Below are 6,939 nucleotides of genomic sequence, written 5' to 3' on the forward strand. Positions count from 1 at the left end.
TCTTGAGACAATTTTTTCGAGCAAAATATTATGTAGGTCATACTAAATGCTTTTACTACAAAATTTATTGCTAAAGCTTGTGGCTATCCCGTAAAAATATAAACATTAGATTTGTTGAAATTACTTGTATGATACGTACGTTTCATATCAACTAATTTTAAAAGTAGGTAACTATTTAGATTTGGTTTTTCAACCTTATTATGTGTGACAAAAACGGATTTTGCTTATTCAAACGCGTTTATGTACGAGTACATATATCAAATAATGTTGACCATGTTTAAAGGAAATTCTTAAGGCTAATTTGACATGTGAAGACCCTTGAGGACCCTCAAGATTACCTAAATCAAACTTAAAGTGCGTGCGAGACCGCGGCAAGTCATTAGAGTGGTCCACACTCTGTGATGTTACCCGGATATGTCTCGACCCGTCCTCGAAGTGATCGAGATTGATGGTCACCCTACACTTAAAGGTGTCTCCACTTGGTTCCACTTCAACTGTTTGAGTGATGCTGCTCTAAAGTGTTTTGTTTTTGTTGCGACGGAGAATTAATTGTAGTATCAATTTTAACTTCCTAAATGAACGCGAAAATATCTTAAAGAAACGACATTATTGCAGGTGACTGTACCTAATTTATTATGTTTTCATCATACTTGGTCACAAAGCGTGTTATTCCACTCAGGTGTTGCGGGAGTTATAGTCTATTTTATTTCTAAGGGACTTACTGTTTTAGTACATTACGATACAAGTTCGAAAAGTAGGAAATTAGCAACGAGTGGCGATAAATTGAAACACGACCGAAGGGAATGTTTTAAATCGACACGAGTTGCGAATTACCTTTTTGCACGTGTATTGTACAAAATTTTACAGTAATATGGCCCTTTAAATTTTCGCTCTAGGGCGGTAAAGTAGCACCATGTGTACTTACTGTATAAAATGGTATAATAGTTATTTACGATACAAGTGCGGAAAAGAGGAAATTTGAAACGAGTGGCAATAAATTAAAATACGACCGAAGGGAGTGTTTTAAATCGACACGAGTTGCGAATTACCTATTCGCACGTGTATCGTACAACGTTTTACAGTACATATGGCCCTTTAAACTTTTGATATACGCACGAAAAGTGCAATTTTACGCACTAGTGCGGGAAACTAGGACCATACGTACTGTGAATGTTATTTTATGTGTAGTGTGTGTCATGTTATGTGTTGTGTTGTTGTTGTTGTGTGGGTATAGAATAGTGTAATGGTAGTGTAGGTGGGCCTATAATACCTAAACAAAATTACTAATTAGGACTATTTTGAAACCTCGTCCACCGCCGTGCCCGTCGAATCGAATACGAGTATACTGTGCCGGTCGCCATATTTCATAGGTACACAAAAATAAAGTTATATTTTTTGCCGGAGCATACTTTTATGAATGTTATTATAGAAAAGGTAAAATATGTTCCAATGTGGATTGCCCTTAGGGACCCGTCCTGGCGTGGCGTCATATACTTTGACGTGTCGAACCGAACGTGTCGAGTGGTTTAAGGCAAAGAGTTCAGTTGAAGGGATGCACTTAATATGACATGATGAATTACTTTGCCGGAGTAAAGATTATAATTTTGATTAAATATAACATATTCCCATCTTAAATGCCGGCGTCGTCCTTACAACCCCTTTGGTGTTGCGGGTGTTCTATGGGCGACGGTAATCGCTTACATACCAAATTAATTTTCTATCAAGCAGAAACGGCTGCGAACGATGCTATTCAATTTAGAAAAACAAATTAAAAGTGGGAAATTCACTGTCTTGGTGGGACTTGAACCCACGAACACTGGATCGCTAGCCCAGTGCTCTGCCATCTGAGCTACCAAGACATTACCCAATACAGCGAATATTTCCAGCATACATACCGCTTTAGGCGATTCGCCTGCGCGTGACGTTGCCTCCTATATCACAAAAAATAGTGAGAGTGCCAATGACATAAAATAGAATCCACAGCCAAATCAGAGTGATTCACTAATTTAAAAATTAAATGTATATGTAGGTATTTTACCTGTACACCATACACCCCCAGATAAATTAACCCTGAAAGAACATGAAGTGTTATTTCCACGAAACGAGAGCACTGAAGACCGTAGGTAATAAAAACTTCAAAATTATACACTCAAAACTTTGAACTGCTGAATGCCAGCATAGAATTGAATACGAATAAAACTCCAACTGTATCGAACTAGCAGCAATAACGCAAATGATTTGAATCCATCAGTACAGCTCAACTGATTCTAACAGGTGCTGGAATAACTTTTGTTACCGACGCATAAAACATAATTTGCTGTGGCGCTTTAGTTTATCAACTGCAATCTGAAACTGTCCGTCAAATATACCTTTATCTTCAAATTAGGGAAATATAGAGTTTATCGTATTTAAAATAAGGGTGATTAGAGTTGTATTTTGAGTTTGTATGTGGCCCAATGCAGGGCAAAGTTTGTCAAAGTTTCCGCGAGACAGGCGGCAGGGATCGAGTTGTAGGCGATTAACTCGATTCATCGATTCAACTTAATTTATAGCCATTTAAAGTTAGAATTTTAAAACGGTATTTTATGCTAATGAGAACGTTGAGTTGACATTTTATAAAGTACTCGGTAATTAGAGAAAAGTTTGCACAAAACGAACTTTCTGGAAATAGTAGGTAATTTGTTATTAATGCAAAGTGGGCGTTAGGTGCGAGCGCTTTCATTAAAAATTGAGCAAGTAAAGTAAAGACAAGAAAAAGTGTAGGCACGGGAGCAATGTTGTTGTTTCATGTACATTGTACGGTTTTACCCCTTTTTAAGCATCTCCTATCTGACTAGAATTTTCATGAAACTGAATCGATGTAAAATTTCCATTAGTAGGTATACTTATTGAACCTGCTCAAAAATTTGACGAGAATCGGTTGGGAAAATGTGACCTTTAGAGGAGAAGAAATCTATGAGCATGAGTCATTTTAACCTCTATCGTGGGAAACCGAGTTCACATCAGCAAATCTCTACTTTTGCGCACACAAACAATAAACCTTGCCGGACTGGTGATGTTAACTCTATGATTTGCCACTACAACTATACCTTGTTTATTTTGATAAAAGTGGCCACTGTACCCTGTAAATTGCTTTCCGTTTTTATGCAGAACGCTTGCCCGATGTTGCCCTTGGTCTTTTATGTATTATGTAAACGTAGATCGGTATTATTTTAGATTGGCGAGCTGCATTGCATAGCGTCAAGTGATGCCGTGCTATTGTTTCCATTTGTAGTTGCTGGCAAAAACTTGAAATTCAACCAACGAGAGAAAGATTTTTCATTCCGTTAAACAACTGTGCAGCCGGCAGAACACAGAACACAAGTTTGCGCATTCACTTGCATCCCGACTTACTCAGCCGTCCCGCTATGAGGCCATCATTCGAAACATTCTTCAAACTTTTTTAATATCGAAGCTAACCTTTGTTGTTGTTTTTCGTGTTCCAATAATTCTAGAATCTGGTCTGGTGGAAGTGAATTGGAAATTCTCGTAGTTTTCGCTTTGTTTGCGCAGAATTAAATATTGTGTTTGAATTATCTACATAATAATGATAAAGTGGCCTTTTATGCCTTTGACGACGGCGTCGTGGGTGTCCTAGTCATAATGCAAACCTCGGAATGTCTGAACATTTTAAACAGGGCTCGGCAAACTTTGCGAGACTGCTTGTACAAGCCTCATGCGTCAAAACTGACTAAAATATTAGCTTAAATTAGATACCTGCCTAATATTAATTGCGGCTATATGCAGCTATATTAATTTACACATTCGTTAATCTTGGCCACAGGCAGGTGTGTGACACGGGTTTAACCTTTAACGGGTTTAACCCCATTTTACAAACGATCCACGGGGAATCCATCACACTACGGCCATGACGGGCATGTCGGAACTAGCGAAGTGATAATGAAGTTTAACGGTGGAAGTTTAAATTTAATAGACCCTCATATCATAGGTTATAACCTAATATATGTTATGAACTATTTATTTTGTTCATACACAACACGACATAACATTACGGGTATATTTATTTACAAGGTATTTTCTTATATGGCGACACGATATTTTAAATAACTACCTAAGTACTTTGCATTTAGTTTTTTTGGAGAAAAAAAAATTAATATTCTCTAAAAGGATTCAAGTCTTTACAAACACTTGGGTCTCTAATAAGTTGAAAAATAAAAACATGTTTAGTTTTAATACCCCGGCCAATACTCGAGGAGTGGCATGGGAAGTAGCGAGGGAAGTAGGCAGAGACGTAGTGTGGCCACGAGGGGCCCACTGATTAACAGTCCGCCGGACAGTATCGGCATGTCAGTTGTTCGGAACTGTCAAAATTTTGTTCTAACTGACAGGCCGATACCGTCCGGCGGACTGTTAATCAGTGGGCCTCTTTACTCGTCATGCCGCTCGTCATGCTTCTCGTCCAGGCGACCGCTCCCTATTTTGTCGGTTTTTTGGCGCGAGTCAAGGGAACGGCAATATGAAGTAGGGAGCGTCGCGATTAATCGTGTGTGGCCGGAGCGGGCAACATCGCGGCAGCGCGAGGAGCATAGTCTGGTCGTAACCGTAACAAGAGTCTGAAAAACTGAGTACTTAGTCTTAAAGTAGAGGAATCAAAAGTCTCGAGGTTTTACCAACACTAGGCTCATCCTGGTGATGCGAAGTGCAAGTGCAAGCATGTGGTGTTGCGAAGAAAATATCTATTTTTTATTCACAGTTGCCATCAGATAAATCGGAGCGGCCAAGGTATGCACAAATACCTGAACAAAGCCTCTACTATCAAGACGTTAAAGGGCATGTAGAGATATTTTTGAGCCTTAGTCGCACCGATTCATCTAATTTCGACTGTATATCAATCAAAGCCACATCAACAGCACTATTTACTAGCCTATATAGTACAGTCAGCAGCAGAAGTTGCTAAGCGGGCGAGGTGTTCAAAATTACCTTGACACGCTCTTATTCTCTTAACAATAAAGTCGCGTCAAGATCATTTTGAACACATGGCCCGCTTAGCAACCTGCTGCTGACTGTACTCAGCACTAAGAGAGTTTTGGCTAAAGTTCCCATGTAAACTCAATACGAATTGGGTCTTCACAGAGACCTTTAAATTTCGTCGCAGGAGATGGTCACTTCGTAATCAGTCGTTACCACATACTTACTACCACAATTTTATTATTTTACTGACAATTATTTTTCAAAATGTCACGACGTACCACCAAACTATACAGTCAAAATATAACACGTTTACAGCTCTCATCGAGTGCCCTTCTGTACCCCGAGGGACAATCACCGTTGAACACCGAATCAAATGTCTCAAACGTTTCATTGCTTCCTTCTAGAGATGCTGTTGCGTGAATTATAACCAATCCCGGATTAAACTCTTGGCCTGGAGTTATGTCAATCAAAACAGTTTGACTATCTCCGCAAGTCGACCCTTCATTGGTATCATTTTGGGAATTGTAGTCCGATGAGCTTTGGGCGTTCACAGTGAAAGCGTTTGCTTCAAATAAGAAAACTAATATAAGCAATATTGCGCACTTCATATTTGATGACTGATATGCTTGAACATACGCAGACCTTTATATAAAAGTTATTACGAGTAGAATAATTGTGTATAACAGGAACGATTATATGTAATTTTGATGTCGGTCGTTAATGTCGCAGCAAGCAAAATCAGTTTGTAATTGCGCTGTGCTCAAAATTATGATTGTGAAATTAATTTTGCAAAATGTTGTAGCAAGTCGGTATCTGATATTGCTCTTATTATGCCATTACCTCTAAAATTATTGCTATAATAGTGAAGGCAAATGGCATGTTCTATTCAGTATAAGTAGAAATACGACATACGACATAGCGATATGTTTATACCTAATCATTTAAATAATATTTATTAATAAAAATATAAGATAAACAAGGTACCTACCATTTAGAACCCTGATTTCACCCCAGCAATCGAAAGTCCTAATAATATAAAATCCGTAATTGAGAATAAAATTTTAATTAACATCAAACAAACATACAAGTCATCCCCATCGATCCCACGTTAATCCGCGCGACCCCGACAACGATCAAAAGAGCTAATTGCCAATCAAATTATGTTTACAATGCCGTTGTGTGGCAGCGGACCAATTATGTGATATGTCTTGCAATTAATCCGTGCATGCGGACTGTCAAATAAATTAGGCCCCGTGATTGGCTAGATCTGAATGTGACTGACGAGTGGATCCAATCAAGCAAAATAAGGGATTGCGCGATTATAAGTACAGACTACAGACATCACAAAATATTCACTCTTTTGCTCATTGATGTCGGTGGCAACAAAAAACCTTGATTCTACTTCAAAATTTAAATTGTGTAGTTGTCTTGTTATAGTAGCTAAAGGTACAAATTTAATACAGGACGAATCGTTTCAGACGAATACGAAGCTAAGCTAATCTTGGGTCTAGAGTTCTTGTACGCAATATGTAACGTAAGTCCATCGAGACGACCGGTCTGGTCTAGTGGATAGTGACCCTGTCTGCTAAGCCGATGGTCCTGGGTTCGAATCCCAGTAAGGGCATTTATTTGTGTGATGAACACTAATATTTGTTCCTGAGTCATGGTTGTTTTCTATGTATATAAGTATGTATTTATCTATACAAGTATGTATATCGTCGCTTAGTACCCATAGTACAAGCTTTGCTTAGTTTGGGGCTAGGTTTGATCTGTGTAAGATGTCCCCTAATATTTATTTATTTTATTTATTTATATATCTTATAGAAATGGAATAGTATGGAATAGAAAAATAATTATATGGCATAAAAAAATATACATGAATTTTGTACACAATCACAATTGCACCAAATAGGATGCCGCTCAGCATAAGTCGCGTCTATTAGACACGACACTAGTTTAAAGTTTAGG

At 38.3% G+C, this 6,939-nt stretch overlaps 1 non-coding gene across 1 annotated transcript; it reads right to left on the reverse strand.

Annotated features, from left to right (window-relative positions):
- Positions 1-1,786: 1,786 nt before the first annotated feature.
- Positions 1,787-1,860, reverse strand: Trnaa-agc (transfer RNA alanine (anticodon AGC)). Its single transcript has one exon. It is a non-coding gene; the product is annotated as a tRNA-Ala (tRNA).
- Positions 1,861-6,939: the final 5,079 nt, after the last annotated feature.

The sequence above is a fragment of the Cydia splendana genome, chromosome 10, assembly GCF_910591565.1.
Source record: "Cydia splendana chromosome 10, ilCydSple1.2, whole genome shotgun sequence".
In the NCBI taxonomy this organism is placed as follows: Eukaryota; Metazoa; Arthropoda; class Insecta; order Lepidoptera; family Tortricidae; genus Cydia; species Cydia splendana.